The sequence below is a fragment of the Cyprinus carpio genome, chromosome A24 (genome assembly GCF_018340385.1).
Source record: "Cyprinus carpio isolate SPL01 chromosome A24, ASM1834038v1, whole genome shotgun sequence".
Lineage (NCBI taxonomy): Eukaryota > Metazoa > Chordata > Actinopteri > Cypriniformes > Cyprinidae > Cyprinus > Cyprinus carpio.
Window position 1 is genome coordinate 24,582,254 of NC_056595.1, and position 12,814 is coordinate 24,595,067.

At 31.7% G+C, this 12,814-nt stretch overlaps 1 pseudogene; it reads left to right on the forward strand.

Moving 5' to 3' along the window:
• Positions 1 to 12,541, forward strand: part of LOC122135431 — a 189,959-nt pseudogene extending 177,418 nt beyond the window's left edge.
• The last annotated feature ends 273 nt before the right edge of the window (positions 12,542 to 12,814 follow it).

A 12,814-nucleotide genomic window follows, 5' to 3' on the forward strand; every position in this document is an offset into this window, starting at 1 on the left:
TACCCATGTGTGTGTGTGTGTGTGTGTGTGTGTGTTTGTGAGTGTGGATGCTGAGATTCAGGGCAGGACGCTGCAGGCTCGCCAGCCTTCAGCGAGAAACCGCAGTCAGAAATACTGCCGCGGTGTCAAAACAATTCCAGCGTGCTGGGTTTTTTGTTCAGCTCCGGCTGACACAATGTGGCTCGACGGCCTTCTGGGCGGTGCAGTGCGCTTCCTCAAATGGTATGGAAATAAAGAGGGACTGTGCTGAGAAAAGACAGGAGCGCTTGCCAAAATCTGGTTAACCCCTCGTTCCCAGGAGTGCCAGAACATTCGCTGCTCATGAATGAGTCTGTATGTAATACAGTATTAAATTTAAGAAAGACAGTGTTAGTGGTGTTTTTATGAGTTTCAGACATGATGTTCTTCAATAGTATTTCTGTCTTGTTTTGCAGTACAAATATCTAAACATTCTTAAATCGAAATAGATTTGCATGAGAAGCAAAATGACTTCACATATTAAAAAATCTATCAAAACTTAGTGAGTTTATGCTTAAAACAAGAAAAAATCATTTTAATTTAAAGGGAAAACTAGTTTAATTTTTGACCCACTGGCACTGGCAGACATTTCTGTTCTTGTTTTATCATAATCACTTAATTTTAATGCTTTTTTCAGAAAATAAGATGATATGTTAAGTCATTTTGCTTCTCAAGTTGTATCTTGATTTAAGAACATTTAGACATCCGTACTGGAAATCAAGACAAAAACACTGAGGAACAAAATCATTTTTTTCAAAGTCTTTACATTCTGATCGGATGGCTTAATTAAAGCCTGTTAAAAATATTAAAGCATTTTTGTTAATTGAAATGTTAACACTTTATAATAAGGTCCCATTAATGATTAATGCATCAAATAACATTAAATAAAAATGAGCTAAACATATGTTTTAGTATTTAATGATAATAATAATTATTGTTATTATTAGTTTATTGTTAGTTAGCTCAGGTCTATTAAATTAGCAAACAATTAAACAATTTCTGATTTTAATAGTGTATTAGAAAATGTTGAAATTAACATTAAATATGATTAATAAATGCTTTAGAAATATTTTTAATTATTAGTTCTGTTATGCTAACTGATGTATAAAAAAAATTAACAAATGGAACTTTATTGTAAAATGTTACCATTAAAGTATAATTTAATTTAATTTAATTTAATTTAATTTAATTTAATTTAATTTAATTTAATTTAATTTAATTTAATTTAATTTAACATTAATTTAATTTAATTTAATTTAATTTAATTTAATTTAATTTAATTTAATTTAATTTAATTTAATTTAATTTAATTTAATTTTACTTAAAACAGTAGATCAAAAGTTAGAAATATTGTTAAAAGTTAGAAAGTTAAAGCACTAAAATTACTAACTGGAGAACTAAACATAACAAAATTACTAAAAACTTAAAATATAAAGACAAAATTTAATTCAAGATATTACTAAAAACTACATATAAATACTAAAATTGCCCTGCTAACCATGCAAATACTGTGGTATAGCAAAATCTCTATACCATCTGAGACCATCGAATGTTCTATAATCATCATCTCTCAAATCTATTTCTATGAGAGCTGAGTGTTTAGACTAAACATCTGGTTCGGGTTTGAAGGAGACACTTGTTGAAGCTATGTGCCACTGTTTGAGCTCAAACATAGCTGGGATTTCAGAGGTTCAGCTGCAGATGTTCCCATTGTGCTGTGTGATTTGAACAGATGAGAAGTGATCTCTCGTCCAATCATTCAGTCGAGCGGAGGAACAGATGGTCCGATCTGCGTTAAGACACTCGCAGCTTCACTCTGGAGCACGTCTGATGTGGAGAATAGTGTCTTCTTATTTACAGACACGCTCGAGACCCGCAGCAGCATCAGTTGTATTCGTGTCGTCAGAGAGGTTTTTGTGTTTGTTCGCGTCCAAATGAGCGAAACACTCTCAGCGATGACTCTGCAGACCAGCTGCTGCGATGACTCAAAACATAAAGATCAAACCCAGAACAATGGCTTCGTGAAAATAATTACTAGCAGTGGCGCTCGTGGAGTTTGCATAACAAGGTGTTTCTCAGGCACAATGGAGAGCAACTGGTCTTTTGAAGGATCCACAAAACTTTCCTTTAATTAAATAATTTAAATCAATTTCTTCTCCTACTTACTTACTTAATAAAAAAAAAAGTTAAGAATATTGTTTAATCCCAAAACTGTTCTTTTCCCTTATAATTGTTCTAAAAACAAAACTTGAGAAGAATTTACTGTAAAGCATTTTCTTAAAAATCATCAGAAACAACCTCTTAAGATTAGGATAACCTCTGAAATCTTTAAAATTTTTCAAGAATTACACTTTGTATGAACTTTCTCTTAATAAATTGATGTAAACCCATATAACTTCCTCTATATATTAAAAATAAATATCTTAATTTCTCTTAAAACTCAGATTTGCCAATATAAAAGTCTGCCATCAGATTTCATATTTCGTACAATACTGGTCAGATTTAAGTAAGATTTTTTAATGTTTTGAAAAGAAGCCTCTTGTTCACTACTTTATTTTAACGAAAAATACAGTTAAAAAAATATTGAGAAATATGACAATTTAAAATAGCTGTTTTCTGTTTGAATATATTTTAAAATGTAATTTATTTCTGTGATACGCAGCTGAGTTTCTGGCAGCCATTACTCTAGTCTTCAGTCTTCAAATATTTACTCTTGGAGCCACATTGAGATCCCAATATCTCTGATTATGAATCATATATTGTGTTAAAAATGAGGATGCTAAAAGAAAAGTTTATTAAGAACTCACTTCTAAAAGGATATTAAGATATCTTTAATACTTCTTGAGTTATAGCCATGCAAACTTGAAAAAATGCTTTTTCCCCCCATTTTTGAATGCTCACCATAGGCATATTAATGCAACAAAGATTGCTAGAGTCAACAGATTTTACTAATACATCTATCAATCTCTGTGTAAAACTAAATGAATGATACTGCCATCTTCCTAAATTCATTTTCCTCCTCCTGTAATTTATCTTTAAGTCTCTGGTGAAAATGTAATATTTACTCTTGGAGCCACTTTGAGATCCTAATATCTCTGGATTTGAATCATATAGGGCCTTAAAAAGAAGAGTGTTGAAAGAAAAGTTTGTTATGAACCAAAATTTAAAAGGATATTATGATATGTTGAATGCTTCTTGAGTTATAGCCATGCAAACTTTGGAAAAATAACTTAAAAAGTTTTTTTTTTTTTTTTTTTTTTTTTCATTTTTGAATGCTCACCATAGGCATATTAATGCAACAAAGACTGCTAAAGTCAACAGATTTTACTAATACATCTACCAATCTCTGTGTAAAACTAAAATAATGATACTGCCATATTTCTAAATTCATTTTCCTCCTCCTGTAATTTAGCTCTAAATCTCTGGTGAAACTTTCATATTTACTCTTGGAGCCACTTTGAGATCCTAATATCTCTGGATTTGAATCATATAGGGCCTTAAAAAGAAGAGTGTTAAAAGAAAAGTTTGTTACGAAGCAAAATCTAAAAGGATATTAAGATATCTTGAATGCTTCTTGAGTTATAGCCTTGCAGACTTTGGAAAAAGTGCTTTTTTTCCATTTTTGTACAGTCACCATTGGCATATAATGCAACAAAGACTGCTAAAGTCAACACATTGACTTCATAATCTCTGTGTAAAGCTAAATTAATGATGGAAATATCTGAGATAAAGTTGATACTTCGATGAAATATAACTGAGAACGCTGAATCTGAGCGCAATGACACGTTCCTCTTTCCTCACCAGCTGTGAAGTAACCACTTGGACAGGAGGCTCAGGATGAGAAGATGGCAGCCATACTGTTTCCACCGGGTCCTGACAGTCTACACCGGTTCACTCGTGAGTCCCTGGCTGGAATCGAGCAGCGGATCGCCGAGGAGGAGGCCCGCAATGCCAAGCAGTACCAGGAGGACAGGGGCGACGTGGAGCCGCTCAAGTCCCGCGCCGACCTGGAGGCCGGAAAGCAGCTCCCGCGAATCTTTGGAGACATTCCTCCTGGACTGGTGGGCGTCCCTCTGGAGGACATCGATCCGTTTTACTTCCAGAATAAGAGAGTGAGTGAACGTCACCACAGCAGACCTGTAGAAGACATATAGTCCTTTACAGATAAAGATTCAGTTCTGAAACCCACCAAAGTGCCTTTAGCCAAACCACATCAAGCTTTACAGAAAACCATGATGTTACTGTTTATAATATCCTAATTTCTGTATGCTTTATAGTTGTATTTAGCACATTGGAGCTGTGCGATAATATACAGTAGTTTACATTTTGTGGCAATACATATACAATACAATACAATACAATACCGGTATGCGGATGAAGTTGGTTATACTTATACTGTATATCCAACTTTATACAAAGAGCTCAATCAAATAATATAGTTACATTTGGCGATGAACATATATATATATATATATATATATAACATATATAAACAATCAAGCAGATTTCAACCTATATAATACTGTATATATGGCTTTATACCGAATTAAACCGTATGTAAACTTGTAAATACTTAAAAACCAAAAATACAAATAAAGCTGTACGGTAATATAGTTATATTTTGCAATGATTGCAAATGATATAAACAATCACGTAGTTTTAAAAATATATAATACAGTATATTCAACTTTATTGACTGTATAGAGCTAAATGATAATAGTTGCATTTTGCAACAATATGAATCAAGCAGTTGAGATCGGCTATATATATATGCTATATATTTTCTATTTGCTATATATATACAGTATATATATATGTATATATATGGATTTGTGTACTGTGTGTATGCAGATAAAATTGGATATAATATATCTGACTTTATATATATATATACAGTACAGGTCAAAAGTTTGGAAACATTACTATTTTTAATGTTTTTGAAAGAATTTTCTTCTGCTCATCAAGCCTGCATTTATTTGATCAAAAATACAGAAAAAATACATTATTGTGAAATATTATTACAATTTAAAATAATTGTTTTTAAATTTATTATACTTTAAATGATCATTTATTTCTGTGATGCAAAGTTGAATTTTTTAGGATCATTATCACATGATCCTTTAGAAATCATTCTAATATGATGATTCATTATCAAAGTTAAAACAGTTCTGCTGCTTAATATTTTTCAGAACATGTGATACTTTTTTAGGGACTTTGATGAATAAAAAGTAAAAAAAAAAAAAAAAAAAAAAAGAAGCTATGTTTTTTAAAAATATAAATATTTTGTAATAACAATATACACTACTGGTCAGTAATTTGGGGTCAGTAATTTTTTCTTTTCTTTCTTTTTTTAAATAAAATGGTGGGCGTCCCGCTGGAGGACATCGATCCTTTTACTTCAGAATAAGAGAGTGAGTGGAACGTCACCACAGCAGACTCTGTAAAGACATATAGTCCTTTACAGATAAAGATTCAGTTCCGAAACCCAGCACCAAAGTGCCTTTAGCCAAACCACATCAAGTGCTTTACACGAAACCATGATGTTTACTGTGTTATAATATCCTAATTTCTGTTATGCTTTATAGTTTGTATTTAGCAATATTGGAGCTGTGCGATAATATACAGTAGTTTACATTTTGTGGCAATACATATACAATACAATACAATACAATACCGGTATGCGGATAAAGTTGGTTATACTTATACTGTATATCCAACTTTATACAAAGAGCTTGGCGATAATATAGTTACATTTGGCGATGAACATATATATATATATATATATATAACATATATAAACAATCAAGCAGATTTGCTATATAATACTGTATATATGGCTTTGTTTAGTATATACCGTATGTATTCTGGTAAAGTTGGATATACTTTATATGCAACATTATATATAAAGCTGTACGGTAATATAGTTATATTTTGCAATGATATAAACAATCACGTAAGCGAAAATTGCTATATACGTATTATATTCAAACTTTATTGACTGTATAGAGCTAAATGATTTGATAATAGTTGCATTTTGCAACAATATGAATCAAGCAGTTTGAGATCGGCTATATATTATGCTATATATTTTCTATTTGCTATAATATATCAGTATATATCTATGTATATATATGGATTTGTGTACTGTTGTGTATGCAGATAAAATTGGATATAATATATCTGACTTTATATATATATATACAGTACAGGTCAAAAGTTTGGAAACATTACTATTTTTAATGTTTTTGAAAGAATTTTCTTCTGCTCATCAAGCCTGCATTTATTTGATCAAAAATACAGAAAAAACAGTAATATTGTGAAATATTATTACAATTTAAAATAATTGTTTTTAAATTTATTATACTTTAAATGATCACTTTATTTCTGTGATGCAAAGCTGAATTTTTAGGATCATTATCACATGATCCTTTAGAAAATCATTCTAATATGATGATTCATTATCAAAGTTGGAAACAGTTCATGCTGCTTAATATTTTTTTCAGAATGCATGTGCTACTTTTTTTAGGATACTTTGGGATGAATAAAAAGTAAAAAAAAAAGAAGCTATGTTTTTAAAATATAAATATTTTTGTAATAACAATATACACTACTGGTCAGTAATTTGGGGTCAGGTAAATTTTTTTTTCTTTCTTATTTTTTAAATAAAATCAATACTTTTATTCAGCGCAAGGATGTGTTGGGTGATTGATAAAAAGTGATAGTAAAGAAAATATATTATTAGAATATATATTATTAGAATTTTTTTTTTTATTTTGAATAAAATGCAGTTCTTTTTGAACGCTTTTTATTCATCAACTCTGCATATATTAGACAGCAGAACTTGTTTCCAACACTCATAATAAATCAGAATATTAGAAATGATTTTCTAAATGATCATGTGATACGACTGGATGTTACATTGACACTGAAGGCTCGAGTAATTGATGCTGAAACATTTCAGCTTTGCATCACAGGAATAAATTTTTTTTTTAAAAGTATATTCAAATAGAAAACTGTTATTTTAAGTTGTAATCTATTTTCACAATATTGGCTGGTCTTTTCTGTATTTTTTGATCAAATAAATTCAGGCTTGATTCTTTGGCAGGGTGATGAGCAAGAGACTTCTTGTCAAAAACAGTTAAAAATAGTAATGGTTTCCAAACTTTTGACCTGTACTGTATATATATACTGTTGCTGGCTGGTAATTTCATTACATTTCGCACAATATAAACAAGCAACGCAGCAGATTTGCTACAGTATATGATATATATTGCTTTATGCAAGTATATTTAACTTTATATAAAGAGACAGGTGATTATATTGTAGTATATATGAGTGAGTTTTGTGTATACCCAAGTTTATATTAACAGCTGGACAATAATATACTTACATTTTGTGACAATATTAACAATTACTCAGCTGAAATTTGCTATATAGTATACATTACTGTGTACTGTGCAGAGTTAGACATGCTTATATATCCAACTTTGTACTCTATGTATTAAGGTCGGATACACTTATAGAACGTTTTATGGCAATATCTTTACTGAAATGGAACCTCATTGCAAACTATGCGTCATGAAGTAATGTGAAATTCACAAGAAGCTCGACTCACGATGGATTTGAAGCTTGTTTTAGCTAGTTTTTAACAAACATGAATTGTGCACACATTTTTATAGTTGACTACTGAATGAAAATGTTTTGGATTCATGGGTCACTGAGCTCGTCACGATGCGTCTGCAACTGCATTCTCTGCAAATGATGCTGCGTTAGGCAAGAATGAGGTCTGCTTCAGTTCGCTGCAAATGATGCTTCTCCTCGTTAGCTAAGAAGGCAGCATAAATTTACTTTTAGAAACATCTTTTCGTCCCTCTGCAGTAATGAGATTAGTGGTTACGTGTTCGATCTGTACATTTTTACCTGCAGATTCACAGACGCCTGAGATCAGAAACATCCCCTGAACGTCTCTTCGCTCTACCTCTGAAACACAGAAATGCATGAATACAGACAGATGAATAGCGTGAGTCAGTGAGCCGCTGTTAATGCCGACGCTAATGCGGTATGTTACTGATGTGCCCCTTTGTGACAATTACACGTGATGAGAGAGCTGCCGTCACCAATGCGGCTTACAGATTTTTAGATATTAAGTTTTTAATAGCGTTGAGTCAAATATATGCTATCAGATCCGCTTCGCACATGTTATGAATTGCCGCCGCTGCGTCGTAGCCGCTTTAGCGGCGTTTGCTTCCACAAGCACACAAATCTCCATTTCTATGGATTTCAGCTAAATGTTTTGACTCAGAACTCTTTAAAATGCCATTTTCGGTGTGCTGTTTAGGCTTTTCTAAGCCGGTGGTTAATGCTAAGAAAGATGAAGCCGTTTTCGACCACGAAGTAACAGGAACTGTATAGCCTTCTATTAAAGTATTTGCCGCCGTCCTTTGATATTTTTTGCAAGCCGACACTCAAAAGTTTTCCTATTTATACTATTGTAACGACGGGATTAGCTCGCATCCGGAGCGCATGCACACAACACACAACACCAAACAATAAACACATACAACAAACACTTCTATAAACCAAATAACACACTAAATTAAACAAAATAAATAATTCAAACAAAAGAAACAAAAAGTCAACCTCATAACATAACTTTATGTTGGAGGTTTCGTTGTTTGACCTTGTCATTCGGAGATAGTCCTCGGTGTCAAGAAAAAGCGCCCTCACTATGTTTCCACCACGCGGCTCTCACACTTCTCTGGTTGCAAGTCAGTGTATTAAGTGCACTTGTTGACATCACTGTCGAGACTCTGAGTGATAACGACAAACCCAAGAAAGAGAAGTTAATTCACTCCAGTAAAAACTGGCTGTCATTTCACTCACCATTTTACGCTGATGTACAACACACACTCTCAGAAAAAAAGGTACAAAACTGTCACTGAGGGGGGCAGTTCCCTTTTCAAAAGGTACTCTTTTGTGGGACCGACTGTTTAACCTCTAAAGGGTGGCATATTCAATACCTTAAAAAGTACATATTAGGGCCTACATGGTAGACATAGAAGTAAATTTTTTTTTTTCTGGGAGTGTATGCCGTTACCAAAACCAACCCCAAGGGATCTATGATATAATATATATAAAATGAAATAAATCAAAAAATAAATAAAAAAAATAATACAAAAATCAAAAAATAAATACAGAGAAAATTAATAAAGGAAAAAAGTAATACAAAAAAATGATTTAGGACTTAATTTAATTCAAAAAAGTAATTTTTCCGCCTTCATTTTCTTTCCTATTATTACATTTATTTGTTTATTTATTTATTTATTTATTTATTTATTTATCATTTCTGCAGGTTTGGCCCTCCATATCACAGCAATGAACAGGAAAATGTTGTTAAATAAAATTGATCAATTTAAAAAACAAATTCTATAAAAAAAAGCAGCTCTACATTGTTGAGTTAAGTGTTAATTCAATTCAGTTAAAGTTCGCAAAGTTCATTAATTCTGAAACTAGTTTAATTTCATCTGTACAGACGGCAGTGGTGTCACATTCAGATCGATTCAGTTCAGTGTTCGATAACAGTTATGAAACAAATCCAATTTTCAATTGATCAAAAGTGACATTTATAATGTAACAAAAGATTTCTGTTTCAAATAAATGCTTGCAAACGTATCAGATGTAAAGGAATTAGAATAGGATCACGTGACACTGAAGACTGCAGTAATGATGCTGAAAATTCAGCTTTGATCACAGAAATAAATTACATTCTACAATATATTCACACAGAATACAGTTATTATGAATCCTAATAATATATCATAATATTATATATTTTTATCATTTTTTGATATTTTTTTAAATTGTTTTTGTTTTTGTTTTAAATCAAATTTTTATTACATATTGTTATAAACATCATTCATTAAAAAAAAAAAATCAGCACATCACATAATATTTTCTTATTATCAGTTCAGTGCAGTCCAATCGATAATATTTCTAAATAACATTAGTTTTCAATACGACTAGTGCACTGCAAGTCTTCTGAATTCATATGATAGCTTCGAGTGACTGAAATTCTGAAAATTTTGAAAGCTTGGCTAATCTGCTCGATAACTCCTTCTGTGTTTTGAGCAGAGATGATGACAGATGTTTCATTTTTGGCTGAACTATTGCTTGAACATCGTGGTGGATGTATTTACTTCTCAAATCCACAGCGAGGGCAGCGTTTGGCTTGGATTTCCCTCTGCCCTCTCCAGATCCGCTCATATGGACCTGCAGTTGGCAGATGATATCCCAGAGGAAATGTGAGGAAAGTGGAAACAAACACAGGCAAACCTGACCTAGATGTTATGTAAGAATAGAGAACATAAGGGCAGAGAAAGCCGGCTATTTGCGGAGGTTACAAAGGCCACGCGCCGGAGCGCTGAGAAAGACTGTAGCAAAGATGCCGCGCAATAAAATATGTTGACCCTGATGCCGACCCCCCCCCAATTAAACTATTCTCCGCGACCCCTCACACCTCACATAATTTAAGTGAAGATGATGAAAATCTAAATCCGAGATCTGCGACCATGCCATGAATCCTCGGTAACGGTGAGGCGTGTTTGTGCCGTGCGGGGAGAGAAACGCTCCCGCTGGAGTCCACCGTGGTGACAGACAGGAGTCCCCCGAGAGCGCAGATCCTCCCGCTGAGCCTCGCTGGAATGTGTTTGCGTGTTGTTTGCACTCCCGAGCATCGCTTCCTGCTTTATCATTAGGATTACAGTTTGTTTGAATATCCTTATCACAAAAAAAAGGCTCTTTGTTTGAAAGAAGTCAATGGTGTTAGTCTGAAAGGGTGCGTTAGAATGATCAAAAGTGACATTTATAATGTAACAAAAGATTTAGATTTCAGTTAAGTGCTGATTTTGAACATTCCATTCATCAAAGAATCCTGAGAATTCAAATGTATCAAATGTATTCAAACGTATTCTGAAGGACACTGAAAACTGACCACAGGAATTAATTATATTTTATATTTAAAATATATTCATATAGATAACAGTTATTTTGGATTGTAATCAGAATTATTACTTTAATATTAAATATGTATTATTTATTGATTTTATTCTATTTATTTTTATTATTCATTTATAGATTTTATTCAGATTTTTATATTTTAATTAATTAATTTGTTTGTTTTAAATGTAATTGTTATTTATTTAGTTCTTTATTTTATTGAAAATTTATTTATTTACTTATATTAATCTATTTATTTTAACTAGTTTGTATGTATTTATTTTAAGTATTTATTTTATATATGTTTACATTATATTTACATAATTTTTTATTATTTAATGATTGATTTTATTATCTTTCTTATTGTTTGCTTTGTTTGTTTTAATCTATTTATTTAGTTAGTTTAATTGCATTTTTTATTTATGCATTTATTAATCCTAATTGATTTATGCATTTTAAATGTATTTATTTAGTGTCTTTTCTATCTATCTATCTATCTATCTATCTATCTATCTATCTATCTATCTATCTATCTATCTATCTATCTATCTATCTATCTATCTATCTATCTATTTCTATCTATCTATCTATCGTCGATCTATCTATCTATCTATCGTTTTGTTCTTCATTTGTTCTATCTATCTATCTATCTATCTATCTATCTATCTATCTATCTATCTATCTATCTATCTATCTATCTATCTATCTATCTATCTATCTATCTATCTATCTATAATCTATCTATACACAGATGTTTGATCAAATTAATACAGTCTTGGTGAGCATATATAACTTCTTCACCCCAACTTTTGAACAGTGGTTTAGCTATAAAAGTAAACTAATTTTCACGTTTTATGTCCTCTTGAAATGTGTTGCAAATATACATTTACAGAACCGGACATCATATTGGGAATCATTTCTGAAACAGGAGCACATTGTGCATATCGTTCAATAAAGCATTTACAGACATTCCTCCTGCTCTTGTTTCAGAAATGTTCGAGGTTCACGTGGTGTTTGAGATTAAATGTCACTGGTGAGTTTTTGTTGCGCTAACTAACCTTTCTCTTCTTTCTCAACAGACTTTTATAGTACTGAACAAAGGGAAGGCCATCTTCCGGTTTAGTGCCACGTCTGCACTCTATATTTTTTAGCCCCCTTTTCATCCCGTTAGAAGAGCATCAATAAGGATTTTAGTACACTCATATCCTTTCTGCGGCTGCTGAAGGTGACATGCTGAGTTCTGATTGTGAATGAGCATTTATATACGAACAACTGCAGTATGAGGAATAGGACAGGATTTCTGAAGCTTTGTTGAAAGATGTTGGGCATTTGTTTTTAAAGTCAAGAACCTAAACTTTCAGCCAGAAAGAATAATGCATGACATAACTAGCTTAAAAAAATACAAATGATCTCATTTGTTTCTTGTAGATAGCACTGAGAATACATGGAGAGCAACTGGAAGAAAGTCTACAATCCAAGTCAGATATTTCTCATCAAATTCTACCAAAAGCAGATTATTTGAGCTATTCGATCCACAATAATTATATAAATTATACATTTTTACTTGCTTACCAAAAAAAAAAAAAAAAAAAAAACTAAAAACCTTTCATTATTACTTATTATTTTATTTTATTTTATTATTTTTGTTTTGTTTTGTTTTGTTTTGTTTTGTTTTGTTTTGTTTTGTTTTGTTTTGCTTTGTTTTGTTTTAAAAAGCTTTTTGCCATTTAAGCTATTTCAGCTATTTGGAAATAAAAAAAAAAAAACATAAAAACTACAAAAATAAAACTACAACCATTTA